The sequence below is a fragment of the Phoenix dactylifera genome, chromosome 10 (genome assembly GCF_051530095.1).
Source record: "Phoenix dactylifera cultivar Ajwa chromosome 10, Ajwa_hap1_PhDact_Kaust_v1.1, whole genome shotgun sequence".
In the NCBI taxonomy this organism is placed as follows: Eukaryota; Viridiplantae; Streptophyta; class Magnoliopsida; order Arecales; family Arecaceae; genus Phoenix; species Phoenix dactylifera.
In genome coordinates, this window is record NC_143199.1 from 5,749,585 (window position 1) to 5,772,084 (window position 22,500).

Sequence of the window (22,500 nt, forward strand, 5' to 3'; positions counted from 1 at the left end):
GAAGTCCTAATCCAATTAGGATTTCTAGGAATCCTACTCCAAGTAGGAATCCAATTTTAATTCAAAACTCCTAATTTCATTAGGATTGAGGAATCCTATTCCAAGTAGGAATGCCAGTCCTAATCCAATTAGAACTCTAGGTATCCTACCCGAAGTAGGATTCTTGTTTGAAGTCCAATTAATTAATTCCTTTTCCTTCTTCAACTTCTTATCAATCAAATTGATTTCTTGTGATTCCTAATCACGATTTCAACCATCGGATCGGTCAATACTTCTAGTGTGTGTGACCCCATAGGTTCTATTCTGACTGGTAGTGAGATATATTGTGATCTCTATCACTATATCATTGAAAACTCCTTTCAATGGGTTGGAACGATTCCAACTCAACTCATTAGGGTTTATCGATCATCAAGATAATCCCTATGAGTCCCACCATCCACCAGTGACACCTAGCAGCATGTAGTGGCTACCCAGCAGAATGGAATGATGAACCTCTAGGTGCAGTTAACATGTGATACAGTCCTACTATCGTGGATCCCTACAGGACGGAGGTCATGGACAACTCGTCAAACCCCATCGTCTGTCATATGTCAAGATTTATTCGACTTGAGTTCGATAGTGGAAAACTCTTTCTCCACTTTACTGCCCTGGCCAAGGTCTTAGAACTCAGTCTAACAAATCACATAGGATCACTCCTCTTCTATCAAGGTCGATAGATTCCTTATAGGTGCATACCCTACTCCTACAGTGAACCTACTGCAGCCAATCTACACTGCATGGACCCATATGGCTAGAGACCATGTATGTGTGCAGTCAAACTACAGTAACCTCACTGTGAGTAGCCGAAGCACCGCAGGTCAAAGGACCAGTCACACTACTGCAACATCAAGTAAGTCACTGATGAGTGGATAGACATCCAAGTGACTTCTTGTCTTGGTCACGCTCAGTACCCTTGTTCTCTAACAAGTACCTGCACTATCACTTCAGTGTCCCTACACTGTGGACTCAAGTCTCGTCCATCCAGAAGGAAAGTGATCTATGCACTGATCGGATCGATCACCGTCCTCGTGATGATCCATTGATCAGGAGCATTTAGAAATTAATCACCAATGATACATGGCTCAAATTCTCAACTCTTGAGAATATGTATCATCATCTTATTAATTTCTTGGACGATTCATAGACACATAAACAATATGAATGAAAAAGATGCCTTTTATTTATTCAATAATAAATAGTCAAGTACAAAATTATGTCCCTAGAATCAACAATGTGTCAGCCAAATTGGCTTCTAGGGCATACATCTAACAATCTCCCACTTGCACTAAAGCCAATTGGTCATATATCTTAGGCCCATCTTCTCAAGGTGGGCTTCAGTCTTTTGCTGACTCAGCTGCTTAGTGAAAGGGTCTGCCACGTTATCCGCGGAGTCTACTCTCTGCACCTCTACATATTTCTTCTCCACATAGTCGCGTATGAGGTGAAAGCGCCGCTCTATATGCTTAGACTTCTGATGAGACCTTGGCTCCTTAGCAAGGGCTATGGCGCCATTGTTATCGCAGTAGAGTGTTATGGCATCCGATGTCATCACATCCAGCTCTGCAATGAATTTCTTGAACCAGAAGCCTTCCTTAGCAGCTTCAGAGGCGGCGATGTATTCGGCTTCCATAGTAGAATCAGCAATGATCGGTTGTTTAGAACTCTTCCAATTCACCGTACCACCATTGCACAAGAACACGTATCCAGATGTTGACTTCCTGTCATCGACATCAGTCATGAAGTCTGAATCTGTGTACCCTTCTACCTTTAACTCTGATGATCCTCCAAAAACCAAGAATAAATCTTTAGTTCTTCTCAAGTACTTAAGAATATTCTTCACAGCTGTCCAGTGTTCTTCACCTGGATTCGACTGATATCTGCTTGTGACACTCACAGCAAGAGCTATATCAGGTCGTGTACATAGCATGGCATACATGAGGCTTCCTATTGCCGATGCATAAGGAATCTTGCTCATGCGTTGAATCTCCTCAGATGTGTTGGGGCACATCTTCTTGGAGAGATGAATTCCATGCCTTAGGGGTAAGAGACCCCTCTTGGAGTTTTCCATGCTGAACCTCTTCAGCACCTCCTCTATGTACATCTTCTGTGAAAGGCCAAGCATCCTTTTAGATCTATCTCTATAGACCTTTATTCCCAAAATATAGGATGCTTCCCCAAGGTCTTTCATGGAGAATTCTTTTGACAACCAGACCTTGACCGAGGTTAGCATGGGAATATCATTCCCAATCAGGAGAATGTCATCTACGTACAGTACGAGAAAAACGACAGCACTCCCACTAACCTTTTTATAAACACATGATTCCTCTTCGTTTTTGATGAAATCAAACGTTTTGATTGCATCATCGAAACGAGTGTTCCAACTCCGAGAGGCTTGCTTTAGTCCATAGATGGACCTTTGCAGCTTGCAGACCTTGTGATCTCCATCACTGGAAGTGAAACCCAAAGGCTGTTCCATATAGATATCTTCATCAAGATATCCATTCAGGAAAGCAGTTTTCACATCCATCTGCCAGATTTCATAGTCATGAAATGCTGCAATGGCAAGCAATGTCCGGATGGATTTTAGCATGGCTACAGGTGAAAAGGTCTCCTGATAGTCAATACCTTCGCGCTGACTATACCCTTTCGCCACAAGCCTTGCCTTATAGGTCTCTACCTCTCCATCCGAACCTATCTTCCTTTCGTAGATCCATTTGCATCCAATAGGTACAATACCTTCTGGTGGATCTACTAAGGTCCAGACTTGGTTGGAATGCATGGAGTCTATCTCTGATTTCATAGCTTTCAGCCATTTCTCGGAATCGATATCAGATATCGCCTCGTTGTAGGTTTTGGGATCCTGTATGTGATCCCTATCTCCCACTAGGAACATTTCCTCGGTATCCTCTTCTAGTATACCTAAGTATCTATCGGGAGGATGGGAGACCCTACTAGATCTACGAGGTGGTTGAGGGACATCGTGTACTGGCTCCTTATGAATAGGTTCTATAGGATCCATGACTCGTTGCTTTTCAGAGACTTTCTCTTCAAGCTCAATTTTCCTCCCACTGCCTCTATCAAAGATAAACTGATTTTCCAAGAAGATGGCATGACGGCTCACAAACACATTGTGATCCTCTGAGACGTAAAAATTGTATCCTAATGACTCTTTAGGATATCCTATAAAACGAGCACTTATGGTCCTAGCCTCTAACTTGTCCGCCTGTAGTCGCTTGACGTGGGCCGGACACCCCCAAATCTTGAGATGACCCAGACTTGGTTTCTTACCATGCCATATCTCATACGGTGTGGTAGAAACGGATTTAGAGGGAACTCTATTCAATAAATAAATCGCTGTGAGTAAGGCATCTCCCCAAAGAAACATAGGTAAATTAGTGAAGCTCATCATGGACCTGACCATGTCCAACAGGGTCCGATTTCTCCTCTCTGACACCCCGTTGAGTTGAGGTGTACCCGGAGGTGTCCATTGTGAGACTATGCCGTTTTCTTTGAGATAGTCCCGGAATTTCCCACTAAGGTATTCTCCTCCTCGATCTGATCGAAGAGCCTTAAGAGGTTTTCCAGTTTGTTTTTCTACTTCATTCTTGAACTCTTTGAACTTTTCAAAGGATTCAGACTTGTGTCTCATAAGATACACATACCCATACCGTGAATAATCATCGGTAAAGGTAATGAAGTATGAATAACGTCCCCTGGCTAGCACATCGAATGGGCCACATACATCTGTATGTACTAGGGTAAGTATTTCGGTGGTCCTCTCCCCATGTCCTACAAAGGGCAGTCTAGCCATCTTTCCTTGAAGACAGGACTCGCAAACTGGATATGACTCGGAAGTCAATGAGCCTAAGAGCCCATCTTTATCCATTTTGTTCATCCTATCTTCTCCAATATGGCCAAGTCTGAGGTGCCACAAATATCTTTGGTTTATCTCATCTCTGGATCTTTTAGATCCTTTGGCACTCACATCTTGCTCGGTAACATTCACAGATACATCCATATGTAAATGATAGAGACTGTCAATCATGAAACCACGTGCGACTATTTTATTTCTTAAATAAATAGAACAGCAGTCTTTGTCAAATGTAAAAACATGACCTTCCTGTGCTAGACATGAAACAGAAATCAAATTTCTGCTAGCAACAGGTACATAATAACAGTCTCTAAGTATTAAACTAAATCCAGACGGTAGTCGCAGATGGTAGGTGCCCACAGCCACAGCAGCAACTTTTGCCCCGTGGCCAACCCGAAGGGTTACCGCACCTTCCGCCAGCCTTCTACTTTTCTTTAGACCCTGCATGGTAGTGCACAAATGAGCACTAGAACCAGAATCTATAACCCAACTAGAAGTAGAAGAAACCTTTAGATTAGTTTCAATAATGAGCAAGTCTATACCTTCTGAAGGTGTGTCACCTTTCTTGTTCTTCAGGCTCTCGAGGTATGAAGGACAGTTTCTCTTCCAGTGGCCTTCGACATTGCAGTGGAAACATTTTCCTTTGTCGTTAGCCTTTTTCTTTTGAACTTCCTTCTTTGGCTTCTTGTCTTTCTTCTGCTTCTTTGCAGGCTTCTTTTTCTTCCAAGTAGACTTTCTCTTGGAACCAGAAGTCAACTCAGCAGCGAGGACATTGCCCCTTGAACCTTTCAAGGCTCCCTCAGCAGTTACCAACATGTTGATTAGTTCAGTCTTAGTGCATTCAATCTTATTCATGTGGTAGTTTACTATAAACTGACCAAATGAATCAGGAAGTGACTGTAGGATCAAATCCACTTGCAATTCCTTGTGCATGTCCATACCGAGCTTCTCAAGCTCCTCTAGGTCCTTGATCATGGTCAGACCGTGATCATGGACAGACTGCCCCTCGCGCATCTTCGCTTTGAAAAGCCTCTTGGACACTTCAAAACGAGCTGTGCGACTTTGCTCACCATACAACTCTTGCAGGTGTGCCAGTATGTCCCTAGCAGTCTTTATATTTTCATGCTGGCATTGGAGTTCATTAGACATAGATGCCATCATATAGCATTTTACTCTAATGTCATCGTCCAACCACTTTTTATGCATCTCACGCTGAACATCAGTGGGACGTGCTGGTAATGTGGGGATATCTGAATCGAGTATGTAGCCTATCTTCTCACAGTCCAAAACTATTTTGAGATTTCTAAGCCAGTCCTTGTAATTGGTTCCGGTCAGTCGGTTGGTCTCAAGAATACGGGTCAAAGGGTTTGAAGCCGACATTGTATCTGCAGAGAGTAAAGATTCTAGTTAGACTTTTGTACTTGATCCTAATCTGTCCTAAGGTCTTTTAGAACAAATATGACTCCCACTATTTTCTCGAATTCCTCACACTCCCCTGGTAGGAAAACGGAAATCCCACACGACTAGGGTTTCTAGTGGGTACTGCGGTCCCACCGATTTACACGCCACCTCACCTAACAGTTATTGGTGACACATAGATGGATGAGTGTACAACTCTTGTACAATGCTTCTCAAGCATGGTGCAGTGTAACTTGGTCTCTAAGCCATGAAGACCTCACCTAACAGTTATTGGTCCCATTTCTTAGTTAAGTCAGACCCACTGTATAACCGTAGGAATAAAGTCGTCATTGGGTCCTCACCTAACAGTTATTGGTGCCCAACCCCACCTTTACCCTACAACATCTCATGTCTATAGAGAGGTCCAGCCCCCCAATGCAACTTGACCACTGTGTCCAGCCGAGACAAGTCAACATCAGAAAGGCCTTAGCAGCTCTACTACAGTGGAAGACCTATTGACTTAATATTGGTTAATCAGGTCTTAGTGTTTGCAACTTGAGCCCTTCATAAGAGGTAATCGAACAATTGGCCAGGTAAGCAGGTGGGAGGCTCCCCTTACTCAGAGAGTAAGGTCCTAATTAAGTAACCACCTTTCATGCTTTCCTAGACACCAATTAGATCAATTAATCTAATATGACTTGCTCATGTCGGTTCACTCTCGACTTGATTGAGGAGGTTTTGATTTAGGTCTCAATTGGGTTTGCTACATCACATATAGACCTATCTACCCGACTCTCATTCACATCACATGCAAACGGCGCATTGCAGGCAGTTATAATCGCGGCAATAATTAAAGCTAAACTTTAACTAGGTGATGATCATGGATTCTAATTAGGTCGTATTACAAGCACATGCACATCAATCGATCAAGTGGTCTTCAACTCTTGAATTGATTCCAAGCTTCCTTGATTCGATCCTTGATCAACTCTTGATCCCATCGCCATCAACCGCTCAGATCACCTTTCATCTCATGCCTTTGCTTCAGCTTGATCGTTGATGTACATCACATCACAGAAATACAACCAGATGTAAAATAAAAATAAAAATAAATTACATCTCCTTTTAGGAGGCACGCAGGCCTCTCAAAACATCAAATAAGATGCATGCAAGCATCTGAAAAATTACATGACATCGCAGATCACATCGCAGGTCATTACATTTGATACCAAAAGGGTTTGAATCCTATGATCATCACCGTATGCAACAATTATAATTTTCAGATCTGAAAACTAACTGATTATATCATGACATAGGTCGCTGATCATGCTAATCATGATTCTAAACTTTGTAATCCCATTAACAATGCAATTAGAATCATCTTTTTATCACATAAAAATCAGCATGTAAAAAATCAGCACCCCTGAAAAATCTGCATGCAGAATTTTTCAGCATGCATGATCAATCAATTTTCAGATCTAATAAGCCTTTAGATATTTAATTCTTACCTTAATCTACGAAGCCTAGGCTCTGATACCACTGTTGGGAACCCGCCCATGCCGCTGATATTTCAAAAATTTTCAGATGGCAGCGGAATCGGCATGCGCGAGTTCGACGTTCATCGCATGAACGTTGTTTCGAGACCTTTCGTAATTAGGTAAGAATTAAAACTTTTAAAACTACTAGGAAGATCAAATCTTCACCTTGCGCGGGTAGATGATCACCGCGAATCTGAATTCGTGGTTTTAGGAAGAGGGTTCGCTTGAAGCCGTTCAAACGTCCGGCCTCTACGGGTATCCACACGAAGTAGAGAACCGATCAAAGCTTTCTTGTCTTCCCGGGGTGCTAGCTCCCTTGCAAAGACTCCTTTGATGGCTGATCTCTTCTCTTTCTTTCAACTTTTGAAAGTGCTTGAGAGGAGGAAGAAGAAGGATGAAGAAGAGGAAGTAGATGAACCCCTGCACAGCCTTCTTTCTGTTGCTTGCGCTGGATGAAGAAAAGGAAGAGGAGGAGGCCGCCAACACTTGGAGGTTCCTTCTTTCTTGCTTGCGGCTGCAACTAAGAGGGAGGAAGAGGGTGGCCACGGCACAAGGGAAGAGGACTCCAATGCTTAGGGCGCCGGCCTCATGGTGCTTCTTATAGCTATCAAGGGCTCCTCCAAAGTTGGAGCCCTAGATAACTTTCCAAAGAAAGAAGGGGCGCCGGCCCTAGCTCCTCTCTTCTTGTCGCCCCAAGCAATTGGAGAGGGGCTGATGCCCCTCTTAGTTGGTTAACCTAATCCTCTTCCAAAGAGGATTAGGTGCCTCTCTCATGGTTTCATCCTAATCTAATTAGGATTAGCCAATTTGGGTTCAATCTATGCTAGTCCCAATCTAATTAGGACTTGAATGGATCATGACTCAATTGAACTCTTCAATCCTAATCCAATTAGGAGTCATGTTGATTCATTAGATTAATAATTAATTAGGACTTAAGGAATCCTAATCCAATCAGGATTTGTTTAATTTTAGTCCTAATCCAATTAGGACTCTATTTGAATCCGAAGTCCTAATCCAATTAGGATTTCTAGGAATCCTACTCCAAGTAGGAATCCAATTTTAATTCAAAACTCCTAATCTCATTAGGATTGAGGAATCCTATTCCAAGTAGGAATGCCAGTCCTAATCCAATTAGAACTCTAGGTATCCTACCCGAAGTAGGATTCTTGTTTCAAGTCCAATTAATTAATTCCTTTTCCTTCTTCAACTTCTTATCAATCAAATTGATTTCTTGTGATTCCTAATCACGATTTCAACCATCGGATCGGTCAATACTTCTAGTGTGTGTGACCCCATAGGTTCTATTCTGACTGGTAGTGAGATATATTGTGATCTCTATCACTATATCATTGAAAACTTCTTTCAATGGGTTGGAACGATTCCAACTCAACTCATTAGGGTTTATCGATCATCAAGATAATCCCTATGAGTCCCACCATCCACCAGTGACACCTAGCAGCATGTAGTGGCTACCCAGCAGAATGGAATGATGAACCTCTAGGTGCAGTTAACATGTGATACAGTCCTACTATCGTGGATCCCTACAGGACGGAGGTCATGGACAACTCGTCAAACCCCATCGTCTGTCATATGTCAAGATTTATTCGACTTGAGTTCGATAGTGGAAAACTCTTTCTCCACTTTACTGCCCTGGCCAAGGTCTTAGAACTCAGTCTAACAAATCACATAGGATCACTCCTCTTCTATCAAGGTCGATAGATTCCTTATAGGTGCATACCCTACTCCTACAGTGAACCTACTGCAGCCAATCTACACTGCATGGACCCATATGGCTAGAGACCATGTATGTGTGCAGTCAAACTACAATAACCTCACTGTGAGTAGCCGAAGCACCGCAGGTCAAAGGACCAGTCACACTACTGCAACATCAAGTAAGTCACTGACGAGTGGATAGACATCCAAGTGACTTCTTGTCTTGGTCACGCTCAGTACCCTTGTTCTCTAACAAGCACCTGCACTATCACTTCAGTGTTCCTACACTGTGGACTCAAGTCTCGTCCATCCAGAAGGAAAGTGATCTGTGCACTGATCGGATCGATCACCGTCCTCGTGATGATCCATTGATCAGGAGCATTTAGAAATTAATCACCAATGATACATGGCTCAAATTCTCAACTCTTGAGAATATGTATCATCATCTTATTAATTTCTTGGACGATTCATAGACACATAAACAATATGAATGAAAAAGATGCCTTTTATTTATTCAATAATAAATAGTCAAGTACAAAATTATGTCCCTAGAATCAACAATGTGTCAGCCAAATTGGCTTCTAGGGCATACATCTAACAGAGAGATGGAGGCCGCTCGCCTAAAAAGAACCACCAAGAATGATCCCAAAGGGGGCTGCCCCCTTTTTATTCTTTTTCTTTGAAGCCCTAGGTGTGGACTCCTCCTAAAAGTTAGGAGGAGCCGCACCAATGTTTGGCCAAAACGGGTCTTGCGTCCCGGGCATCCGGTACGCGAGTCCCGTCCATCCGGGTCGCGCATCCCGGTCATCCAGGACGCGGATCCCGGGAGCATCCGAGGAAGGGAGGGGCTCTTGCCCCTCCCTTCTAATCCTAATCAAATTAGGATTTAGGTGGCCCTTGGTTCATTGAATCCTAATCTAAGTAGAACCCAATTAGTCTCCCTATTTGATTCACATGAATCCTAATCTAATTAGGAGTCATCTTTATCTATTGGACCAAAATTAATTAGGACTCTAGGAATCCTAATCCAATTAGGACTCATATAATTTTAGTCCTAATCCAATTAGAACTTTTATAATTTTAGTCCTAATCCAATTAGAACTTTAGGAATCCTACTCTAAGTAGGACTCTAATAAATTGAAGTCCTAATCTAATTAGAATCTAGGTGTCCTACTCCAAGTAGGACTCTTGAACCTTATCATATAAGATCGAGCCCAATTAATTAATTCCAATTGATTCAATCAAATTGCAATCCAATTACAATTAATTCCTTCTTCAACACACTAACTCTTAGTGAGTTAAACTAATTATCAATCAAATTGACAATTACAAACTATTGTGATTCCAAATCACAATCCAACCATTAGATCGATCAGATCCTCTATTGTGTGTGACCCTATAGGTTCTATTCTGTCTGGTAGTGAGATATGTTGTGATCCCTATCACAATATCATTGAAACTCCTTTCAATGGGTTAGAACAATTCCAACTCTTCTCATTCGGGTTCACTGATCATCAAGTGAATGCCTCTGAGTCTCACAATCCACCAGTGACACCTAGCAGCATGTAGTGGCAACCCAGCAGAGTAGAATAGATGAACCTCTAGGTTCAGTTAGCATATGATACAGTTCCTCTATCGTGGATCCCAACAGGATGGAGGTCATGGATAACTCGTCAAACCCCATCATCTGTCATATATAAAATTTATTCGACTCCAGTTCGAGATTGGAAAACTCTTTTTCCAAAAACTACCTTGGCTAAGGATTTATGAACTCAGTCTCATAAATCACATAGGATCTCTCCTAATCTATCAAGGTCGATAGATTCCATCTAGATGCACCCCTACTCCTGCAATGAACCTACTGCAGCTAATCTGCACCACAAGGACCCAAATGAATAGGGCCCATGTTTATGTGCTCGTCAAACTACAGCAACCTCACTGTGAATAGCTGAGGCATTGCAGGTCAAAGGACCAGTCATACAACTGCAGCATCAAGTAAGTCACTGACGAGTGGATAGACATCCAAGTGACTACTTGCTTTGGTCACGCTCAGTACCCTTGTTCTCTAACAAGCACTTATACAATCACTCCAGTGTCCCTGCACTATGGACTCAAGACTCATCCATCTGACTAAGTGATCTGTGCACTAATCTCAGCGGATCGATCACCGTCCCTCGTGATGGATCCATCGATCAGGAGCAATTCAGGAATTAATCACCAATGACACATGCCTCAAATTTTCAACTCTTGAGAATATGCGTCATCATCTTATTAATTCCTTGGACGATTCATGGACACATAAGAACATGAATGAAAAGAATGCCCATCCTAATAAATTCATTATTAGGTCAAGTATAAATTTATGTCCCAAAACAAAATAATGCGTCAGCCAAATTGGCTTCTAGGGCATATTTCTAACAATCTCCCACTTGCACTAAAGCCAATCAGCCATAAATCTAAGCCCCATCTTCTCAAGATGTGCTTCAATTTTCTGCTGACTTAGCTTCTTAGTGAATGGGTCTACCACGTTGACTGTGGAGTCTACTCTCTATGCCTCTACTTATTTCTTTTCGAGATAGTCGCATATCAGGTTAAACTACCGCTCTATGTGCTTAGACTTCTGGTGAGACCTTGGCTCCTTAGCTAGTGCTATGGTGCCATTGTTATCGCAGTATAGTGTTATAGCATCGGATGACATTACACCTAATTCTGCAATAAACTTCTTAATCCAGAAGGTTTCCACTGCACCCTTAGAGGTGGCGATACATTCAGTTTTTAAGGTAGAATCTGTAATGATCGATTGTTTGGAACTCTTCCAAATTACCGAACACCATTGCACATATTCTAATGTAGACTTTCTATCATCAAATGTGTGTATCCTTCTACCTTTAACTCTGATCTTCTCCTAAAGACCAAGAACATGTCCTTAGTTCTTCTCAAGTACCTACGACTGTTCTTCACAGCTATCCAGTGCTCGTTGCCTGGATTTGACTGATATATGCTCGTGACACTCACAGCATGTGCTCTATCAGGTCATGTACATAGCATGGCATACATGAGGCTCCCTATAGCCAAAGCATAAGGGATCTTGCTCATCCGCTAAATCTCTTCAGATGTGTTGGGGCACATCTTCTTAGAGTGATTTATCCCATGCCTAAGGAGTAATAATCTCCTTTCAGAGGTTTCCATGCCGAACCTCTTCAGCACTCCCTCTATGTACATATTCTGTGATAGGACAAGCATCCTCTTAGATATATCTTTATAGACCTTAATTTCCAAAATATATGATACTTTCCCAAGGTCTTTCATAGATAATTTCTTAGACAACCATACCTTGACCTTAGTTAGCATGGGAATATCATTCCCAACAAGAAGGATATCATCCGCGTACAATACGAGAAATACAATAGCCCTCCCACTAACCTTCTTATAAACACATGGTTTCTCTTCGTTCTTGATGAAATCAAACGATTTGATTACATCGTTGAAATGAGTTTTCCAACTCTGAGATGCTTGCTTTAGTCCATAGATGGATATTTGCAGTTTACAGACCTTGTGATCACCATCACAATATCATAATATGCTGCAACAGCGAGCAATATTGGAATAGACTTCAGCATGGCTACAGGTGAAAAGGTATCCTGATAATCAATGCCTTCGTATCGATTATAACCTTTCGCTACTAGCCTTGCCTTATAGGTCTCTACCTAGCCATTCAAACCTTTTTGTCCTTTTGTAAATCTAATTACAACCAATAGGTACTATACCTTCTGGTGGATCTACTAAGGTCCAGACTTGGTTGGAATGCATGGAGTCCATCTCTGACTTCATTGCTTCCAACCATTGCTCAGAATCGATGTCTAACATCACCTCGTTGTAGGTATTGGGATCCTTACCTTGATCCCTATCTCCCATGGAACACTTCCTCTTCATCCTCTGTAAGCATACCTAAGTACCTTTCAGGAGGATGGAAGATCCTACTAAACTTACGAGGTGGAGGAGATACAACATGTACTGGCTCAATACGAATAGGTTCTATAGGCACAATGACTTGTTGCTCTTCAGAGACTTTCTCTTCGAGCTCAATTTTTCTCCCACTGCCTCTATCAAGGATAAACTATTTTTCAATGTAGATTGCATGTCGGCTCACAAACACTTTGGGATCCATTGGGACGGAAAAATCGTATCCTAATGACTCTTTAGGATATCCAATAAAACGAGTATTAATTGTCTTATCCTCTAACTTGTCCGCCTGTTGTCGCTTGATGTGGGCCGGACATCCCCAAATCTTGAGATAACTAAGACTTGGCTTCTTACCATGTCATATCTCATACGGTATGGTAGGAACAGATTTAGAGGAAACTCTATTTAATAAGTAAATAGCTGAAAATAGGGTATCTCTCTAAAGAAATAAGGGTAAATCAGTGAAGCTCATCATGGACCTGACCATATCCAATAGGGTCTGATTCCCCCTCTCAGACACCCTGTTGAGCTGAGATGTACTAGGAGGGGTCCATTGTGAAACTATACCATTCTTCTTGAGATAATCTCGAAACTCTCCACTAAGGTGTTTACCTTCTCGATCCGATCGAAGAACCTTAATGAGTTTTCCTATTTATTTTTCTACTTCATTCCGAACTCTTTGAACTTTTCAAAAGCTTCAGATTTGTGTCTCATACACATATCAATACCGTGAGTAATCATCGGTAAATGAAGTAAACAATTATTTTTTCTAGCTTGCACATCGAATGGGCCACACACGTCAGTGTGTACTAGGGTAAGTATTTCAGTGGACCTCTTCCCGTGTCCTACAAAGGGTAATTTGGCCATCTTTCCTTGAAGGTAGGATTCACAAATCGGATATGACTTGGAAGTCAATGAGCCAAAAGCCCATGTTTTTCTAATTTGTTTATTCTGTCTTCTCCTATATGGCCAAGCCTGAGGAGCCACAAATACTTTAGATTTATCTCATCTCTAGATCTTTTGGATCCTATGGTACTCACTATTTGCTCAGATAATTTCACAGGTACATCCAAATGTAAGTGATAGAGACTGTCAATCATAAACCATGTGGAACCAATTTATTTCTCAAATAAATGGAATAACAGTCTTATAAAAATCTTTTTGTGCTAAACAAGATACAAAAATCAAATTTCTGCTAGTAGTAGGTAACAATTCCTAAGTATCCTGAACATATCTGACATACCTTCTTAAGGTGTGTCATCCTTTCTTGCTTTTTATGCTTCCCATGTATGTAGGACAGTTCCTCTTGCAATGGCCGTCCACAATGCAATGAAAACACTTTCCCTTGTAATCGACCCTTTTCTTGGAACTTTCTTACTTGGCCTTTTCTCGATTTTCTGCTTCTTCGCAGGCTTCTTCTTCTTCCAGGTAGACTCTCTCTTGGAAGTAGAAGCCAACTCGACAGCGAAAACTATGCCCCTTGAACTCTTCAAGGTTTCTAAGGTAGTTACCAATTTATTTAACAATTCTGTTTTGGTGCATACAGTCTTGTTTATATGATAGTTTACTATAAACTGTTCATATGAAGCTGGAAGGGATTGTGGGATCAAATCCGTTTGCAATTTCTTGTGCATGGTCATGCCGAGCTTCTCAAGCTCCTCAAAATCCTTTATCATGGTCAAACTATGATTATGGACGAACTGCCCTTCGCGTATCTTGGCCTTGAAGAGCCTTTTAGACACTTCAAACCATGCTGCGTGACTCTGTTCACCCTACAACTCTTGCATGTGATTCAATATATCCCCGGCAGTCTTCATATTCTCATGCTGGCATTAAAGTTCATTGGACATTGATGCCATTATATAACACCTAATTTTATTGTCATTGTTCGTCCACTTGTCATGCATCTTATGCTGATCAGTGATCAGACGGACTGGTAACGCAGAAAATTCATGGTCTAGCACACACCCTAATTTCACACAATTCAAAACTATTTTGAAATTGCAGAGCCAGTCTTTATATTTGGGTTTGGTCAAATGGTGGTTCTTTAGGATATGAGTTAAGAGTTTGGAAGCTGACTTTATAATCCTCAGAGAGTAAAGATTCTAGTTAGAATTTTGTACTTGAACTCTATTTGTTTTAAGGACATTTAAAACAAACACCTCCCACTATTTTCTCGAATCTCTTACACTCCTCCGGTAGAGAAACGGAAACCTGCGACTCTAGATTTCAAGTGGGGTGCTACGGTCCCACCAATTTACATGCCACCTCACCTAACAGTTATTGATGACACATAAATGATAAGTGTACAACTCTTTGTACAATGCTTCTCAAGCAAGTTGTAGCCTACTTGGTCTCCAAGTCATAAGAACCTCACCTAACAGTTATTGGTCCCGTTCCTTGGTTAAGTCAGACCCACCGTAATTCCCGCAGAAGTAAAGTCGTCATTGGGCCCTCACCTAACAGTTATTGGTACCCAACCCCACCTCTACCCCACAACATCTCATGCCAATAGAGAGGTCCAATTCTCCGATGCAACTTGCCCACTGTATCCAGCCGAAACAAATCAACGCCGGAAAGACTTTAGCAACTCTACTACGGTGGAAGACCTTAAGACTTAATATTAGGTAATCTAGTCTTAGTGATTCCAACTTTGAGCTATTCATAGGAGGTAATCGATCAATTGGCCAGGTAAGCAGGTGGGAGGCTCCCCTTACTCAGAGAGTAAGGTCCTAATTAAGTAACCACCTTTAATGCTTTCCTAGACACCAATTAGATCAATTAATCAAATATAGCTAGCTCAATGCATCGTTCACTCTCGACTGATTGAGGAGGTTTTAGGTATCAAAGGATTTGCATTTAATGTAACAATCTATCCCAAACCAAATGTTATATAATTACATCTTATGTAAATGTCACATTGGTTCAAGTTTACATCCTATGTAAATATGAAACTCTTTCATATATTATGTGATTACATCTTATGTAAATGACATAATTGTTTCAGTTTACATCTTATGTAAATGTCTTATTTTTAAGAATTTTATTTACATCTCATGCAAATAAATTTTGTTTAACTAATACATACATCTCATGCATACATTTTAAACACATCCTCAAACAGGGGTCGACTCATATATGCTTGGAGTCAACTCGAGTTAACCTTAAGTCGACTCGAGTTGACATCCTTTAATTATCATGAATCCATGATTTGATCATATCTTATTCATCTCATGCATATATAATTTTCCTTTTAAGCATAGGCATAAGCAGAAAAATATATTTTTATGATCATGAATCCATGATTGATTCTTATCACATGCATCTCATGCATATAATTTCAGATCTGATAATTTTAATTTTAATCATGCTACCAACTGAATCTCTGATTATACAAGACATGATTTTTAATTATTTCAATCTCATTGTAATTTAAAATCAACATGCAACATCATAAGAATAAAAATCAGCATGCTGAAATTTCTGAAATCTGAAATTTCAGCACGCAGAAAATTTCAGCAAGCATGAATATTAAAATTCAGATCTAATAAAATCCTAATCAAGTCTATTAATGTTAATCTTAATCCTAAAAATCCGGCTCTGATACCACTGTCGGTTTACCCTGACACGCGTTGCGACGATCGCAGCGGAAAGACGCGCGCGGGGTCGTTCATCTCATGAATGTCCAGAGGAACGTAGATTTCAAAAAAAATCTGAGTTCTCTAACTCAGAAGATCATGAAATCTGAAGGAAAGGATTAAAATTAATTACTTGATTAATTTTCAGATCTACAATTAAAATTATAAAGATCAAATCTTTACCTTTGAGCGGGTAGATCTTCACCGCTATTTGATGATCGTGGAAATCAGGTTCGCTTGAAGCCGCACAAGTGTCCGGCCTCTACGGGAATCCACATGAAGATCTGGATTGATCGAGGTTGCGATCTCACCGGGGTGCTAGCTCCCTTGCAGAGATCCCTTTTGATGGTTGGAACTTCTCTAAGCAATCAACTCTTGATTGTTTCCAAGAGGAGAAAGAAGGAGAAGGAAGAAACGCTTTCTTTTCTTTTCTTTACCATGGAAGAAGAAGGAGGAAGAGAGAAACACCTTTCTCTCTTTGTTTTCTTCCATGCATCTGATGAAGAGGAGGAAGAATCAAAAATCCTTGCTGCTCCTCTTTTGCCTTGCGGATGGAAGAAGGAAGAGAGGGAGAGATGGAGGCCGCTCGCCTAAAAAGAACCACCAAGAATGATCCCAAAGGGGGCTGCCCCCTTTTTATTCTTTTTCTTTGAAGCCCTAGCTGTGGACTCCTCCTAAAAGTTAGGAGGAGCCGCACCAATGTTTGGCCAAAACGGGTCTTGCGTCCCGGGCATCCGGGACGCGAGTCCCGTCCATCCGGGTCGCGCATCCCGGTCATCCAGGACGCGGATCCCGGGAGCATCCGAGGAAGGGAGGGGCTCTTGCCCCTCCCTTCTAATCCTAATCAAATTAGGATTTAGGTGGCCCTTGGTTCATTGAATCCTAATCTAAGTAGAACCCAATTAGTCTCCCTATTTGATTCACATGAATCCTAATCTAATTAGGAGTCATCTTTATCTATTGGACCAAAATTAATTAGGACTCTAGGAATCCTAATCCAATTAGGACTCATATAATTTTAGTCCTAATCCAATTAGAACTTTTATAATTTTAGTCCTAATCCAATTAGAACTTTAGGAATCCTACTCTAAGTAGGACTCTAAGAATTTGAAGTCCTAATCTAATTAGAATCTAGGTGTCCTACTCCAAGTAGGACTCTTGAACCTTATCATATAAGATCGAGCCCAATTAATTAATTCCAATTGATTCAATCAAATTGCAATCCAATTACAATTAATTCCTTCTTCAACTCACTAACTCTTAGTGGGTTAAACTAATTATCAATCAAATTGACAATTACAAACTATTGTGATTCCAAATCACAATCCAACCATTAGATCGATCAGATCCTCTATTGTGTGTGACCCCATAGGTTCTATTCTGTCTGGTAGTGAGATATGTTGTGATCCCTATCACAATATCATTGAAACTCCTTTCAATGGGTTAGAACAATTCCAACTCTTCTCATTCGGGTTCACTGATCATCAAGTGAATGCCTCTGAGTCTCACAATCCACCAGTGACACCTAGCAGCATGTAGTGGCAACCCAGCAGAGTAGAATAGATGAACCTCTAGGTTCAGTTAGCATATGATACAGTTCCTCTATCGTGGATCCCAACAGGATGGAGGTCATGGATAACTCGTCAAACCCCATCATCTGTCATATGTAAAATTTATTCGACTCCAGTTCGAGATTGAAAAACTCTTTTTTCAAAAACTACCTTGGCCAAGGATTTATGAACTCAGTCTCATAAATCACATAGGATCTCTCCTAATCTATCAAGGTCGATAGATTCCATCTAGATGCACCCCTACTCCTGCAATGAACCTACTGCAGCTAATCTGCACCACAAGGACCCAAATGGATAGGGCCCATGTTTATGTGCTCGTCAAACTACAGCAACCTCACTGTGAATAGCCGAGGCATTGCAGGTCAAAGGACCAGTCATACAACTGCAGCATCAAGTAAGTCACTGACGAGTGGATAGACATCCAAGTGACTACTTGCTTTGGTCACGCTCAGTACCCTTGTTCTCCAACAAGCACTTACACAATCACTCCAGTGTCCCTACACTGTGGACTCAAGACTCATCCATCTGACTAAGTGATCTGTGCACTAATCTCAGCGGATCGATCACCGTCCCTCGTGATGGATCCATCGATCAAGAGCAATTTAGGAATTAATCACCAATGACACATGCCTCAAATTCTCAACTCTTGTGAATATGCGTCATCATCTTATTAATTCCTCGGACGATTCATGGACACATAAGAACATGAATGAAAAGAATGCCCATCCTAATAAATTCATTATTAGGTCAAGTACAAATTTATGTCCCAAAACAAAATAATGCGTCAGCCAAATTGGCTTCTAGGGCATATTTCTAACAATTTAATGAGCCATTCGCAGTTTCACAGTCTGAATTAGTTCATACTTACACATGCATGGCTTAATCTTTGAGACAAGCATATGACTACTGGCAGGATCAACCAGGTAGCACACGTCCTCCAGCGACGCCGGAACCCCGCCCCTGCCGTCCCCCCGTCCTGCGGAGGGAGGACACAAGGGCAGGCCGGACATCGTCGCATTCCAGCCGGCAACCACGGCCGGCCACACTGGGGACAGGGATGCGGGGGCCGAGGGCCCCCGGACCGATAAATCCACCGCATCCGCGAGAGCCCACGGAGACCAGAGCGGCCGGATGGAACGGGAGGCCACGGAGGGACTCCCGACCAAGCGCGCTCGAGGGCCGAAGGAGGGCCGCCCCCCGCCACAGCGAAGGCGAGGGGTTCGGAAGAGGCACATGGGACGCCGACGTGTCCCCCACGAGGGGGGTAGGCCGCACGGGCAAACCAACGGATCGCAACGGGGCACGAAAGAGGCCCACCGAGCAGGAGTGAAGGGAAGCACCCAGCGGCGGTTGGCTGCAGCGAGGCAGGGAGCCCGCCGCGGGATGCGTAACCGAGACCGCTCACGCATCGACACGATCGCGGCCGCGTCGCTCCCCGCGCGCCCATCCCCCACGCGCGGAGCCTTTCGGCCCGGACACGCATGAAGGAGGGGTCGCCATCAGGGCGCCGACAGCGGAGCATCGCCGAGCACGAGATACCGCGAAGACCAAGGGACTCATTTGGAAAAGCTATGGGCCTTGAAGGCCAAACCACACACAGCCGAGCCAAGCTTAGCACCATCGGGCGCGGCCCCAACGCGCCAATCCAAACCGACAGGCCAGACCGTGCCCGCCCCCAAGAAACGGACTCCGAGAGCGCCCCCGAGATTCGGCCCAAGCACGACCGACATTCGACCCACGGGCGGTCGAGCCCGGCCGCGCGCGGCCCCTGGTGCCCGCCCGCCCGCGCGAGGCAGGGCGCTCGAAGGCGCGCAGGGCCGGGCGGCAGGCCACGCGCGCGCGCCCGCGCCCGAACGCTCGGCGGAGCAAGGGCCCGAACGCGCGCCCCGCGCTCGCGCCTGCGCCCGAAGGCAACGAGGGACGGTGGATGCACATATCCGAGCAATAGCGATAGGGTCGGAGTGAAGACCGAGGGGGTCGGGGGGTTTTAATGTTCCGAGGGAAGTTGGAAACGGGGCCCGCCCGGACGCCCGTCCCTCGCACGCCGATCGGGGGTCCCGCACCCCGCGGGGGGCTGCCGGCATGCGCCCCTAGTACAAGCATCGACGAGTCGCCCGCGACCTCCACTCGGATCCGGCGGCGCACGCGCGGATGGCGAAATGCGGCGGCCGCGGCTACAGCCCCCCTACCACCCCGTTGGCGAGTCGGCGCAAAGCCCACCCCGGGGAGGATAACCGAAGGCAACGAGGGACGATGCATGCACATATCCGAGCAATACCGAGAGGGTCGGGGGGGAGACCGAGAGGCAAGGGGTGTTTAGAGTACCGAGGGAAGTTGCGAAAGGGGCCCGCCCGGACGCTCGCCGCTCGCACGCGGATCGGGGGTCTGGCGGTGCGCGCCGCCGGCCAGCGCGATGCGGCAGGGCGTACGGAGGGCGCCGCCCATCGCCGGAGCTTGCTCGGTCATCTCTGCCGCACGGACACGTGCGCGCCGCCGCGCAAGGTTCGGCCGGCGGGGCGGACGGTTCGCCGCCGTAGGCCTTTCCCGCAGCCGGAACGTGGGCCCGGCATTGCGCGCCGGCGGGCCGCGCAATCCGCCGGGGCGCACGGCGGGCGCCGCCCGTCGCCGGGGCTTCGCTCGGTCATCTCGGCCGCACGGACACGTGCGCGCAGCCGCGGAAGGTTCGGCCGGCGGGGCGGACGGTTCGCCGACGCAGACCTTTCCCGCCCTCATGCGCTCGCGCCGGCCGGGCGACGCGGTGCCCGCGGGACTCGGGCACGGTTGAGCCGTCGGCCGCCCGGCGGCATGCCGCCGCCGCTCCGCGCCGCGTGCCGGCTGCGGTCCTCCCCGCGCCCGTCCGCGGGCGGGCCCGCCGCCGCTCGGCCTAGCCCCCCGGCTGCCGCACGTAACCTGCGACCTCGTCGGCGCTGGATGCGCGTCGTGACAGTTTTCGGTGGGGCTCCGTGGAGGCGCCGGGGGCCCGTGCGATGGGCCAGGGGGCGAACGGACGGCTCGGTCAGCCCGAACAGGGGACCGGCGACAAAGGAGAGCGGTCGCGCAAAACTTCGTAAGGGACGGGACGACGGGCCGACCGATCCGAAGCGCCGCGCACGGCCGCCGCATGGGCCGGCCGGAGGCATAGACCGAGCGCCGCGCCAGAGGAAGAGCGTGCCGGCTCCGTCGGGGACCAACTGCGCGCGACACGTCCGAGCGAGACGACGGGCCGACACGGAAGGCCCGCCGCCAAGGCCGCAAAACCGACAAAGGAACCCACGGGGACGCACCAGAGCGGGCAAAGTTTTCACCGAACGGGACGGGACCGAGCCCCCGCAACAGGCGAGGGCGACGGATCGGACCAAGCAAGGCCGATCCCGCTCCACGCACGCGCGGCCGCAGGAACTTCGTGAGGGACGGGACGACCGGCCGACCGAACCGAAGCGCCCTGCACGGCCGCCGCAAGGGCCGGCCGGAGGCATAGACCGAGCGCCACGCCAGCGGAAGGAGCGTGCCGGCTCCGTCGGGGACCACCTGCGCACGGTCCGTCCGAGCGAGCCGACGGACCGGCGCGGAAGGCCCGGCGCCGAGCCCGCAAAACCGACAAAGGAACCCACAGGGACGCACCAAAGCGGCCAAAGATTTCACCGAACGGGACGGGACCGAGCCCACGCAACATGCGAGGGCGACGGATCGGACCAAGTAAGGCCGATCCAACTCCGCGCGCGCGCGGCCGCGAACACTTCGTGAGGGACGGGAAGACGGGCCGACCGATCCGAAGCGCCGCGCACGGCCGCCGCAAGGTCCGACCGAAGGCGTAGACCGAGCGCCGCACCAGCGGAAGGAGCGTGCCGGCTCCGTCGTAAGCCAACTCCGCGGGGCCCATCCGAGCGAGCCGACGGGCCGGCGCGGAAGGCCCGGCCGAACCCGCAAAACCGACAAAGGAACCCACAGGGACGCACCAGAGCGGACAAAGATTTCACCGAACGGGACGGGACCGAGCCCACGCAACATGCGAGGGCGACGGATCGGACCAAGTAAGGCCGATCCAACTCCGCGCGCGCGCGGCCGCGAACACTTCGTGAGGGACGGGAAGACGGGCCGACCGATCCGAAGCGCCGCGCACGGCCGCCGCAAGGGCCGACCGAAGGCGTAGACCGAGCGCCGCACCAGCGGAAGGAGCGTGCCGGCTCCGTCGTAAGCCAACTCCGCGGGGCCCATCCGAGCGAGCCGACGGGCCGGCGCGGAAGGCCCGGCCGAACCCGCAAAACCGACAAAGGAACCCACAGGGACGCACCAGAGCGGACAAAGATTTCACCGAACGGGACGGGACCGAGCCCACGCAACATGCGAGGGCGAAGGATCGGACCAAGTAAGGCCGATCCAACTCCGCGCGCGCGCGGCCGCGAAAACTTCGTTAGGGACGGGACGACGGGCCGACCGATCCGAAGCGCCGTGCACGGCCGCTGCAACGGCCGGCCGGAGGCGTAGACCGAGCGCCGCGCCAGCGGAAGGAGCGTGCCGGCTCCGTCGTGGGCCCGCTGCGCGTGGCCCATCAGAGCGAGCCGACGGGCCGAATCCCTCGAGGACGAATGGTGCCGGGCACGCCCGCCGCGAGTGCCCGCGGCGGGCTTGTGCGGAGTGGAGCGGAAGGCGCTCGGCCTAGCCCCCCGGCTGCCGCACGTAACCTGCGACCTCGTCGGCGCTGGATGCGCGTCGTGACAGTTTTCGGTGGGGCGCCACGGAGGCGCCGGGGGCCCGTGCGACGGGCCAGGGGG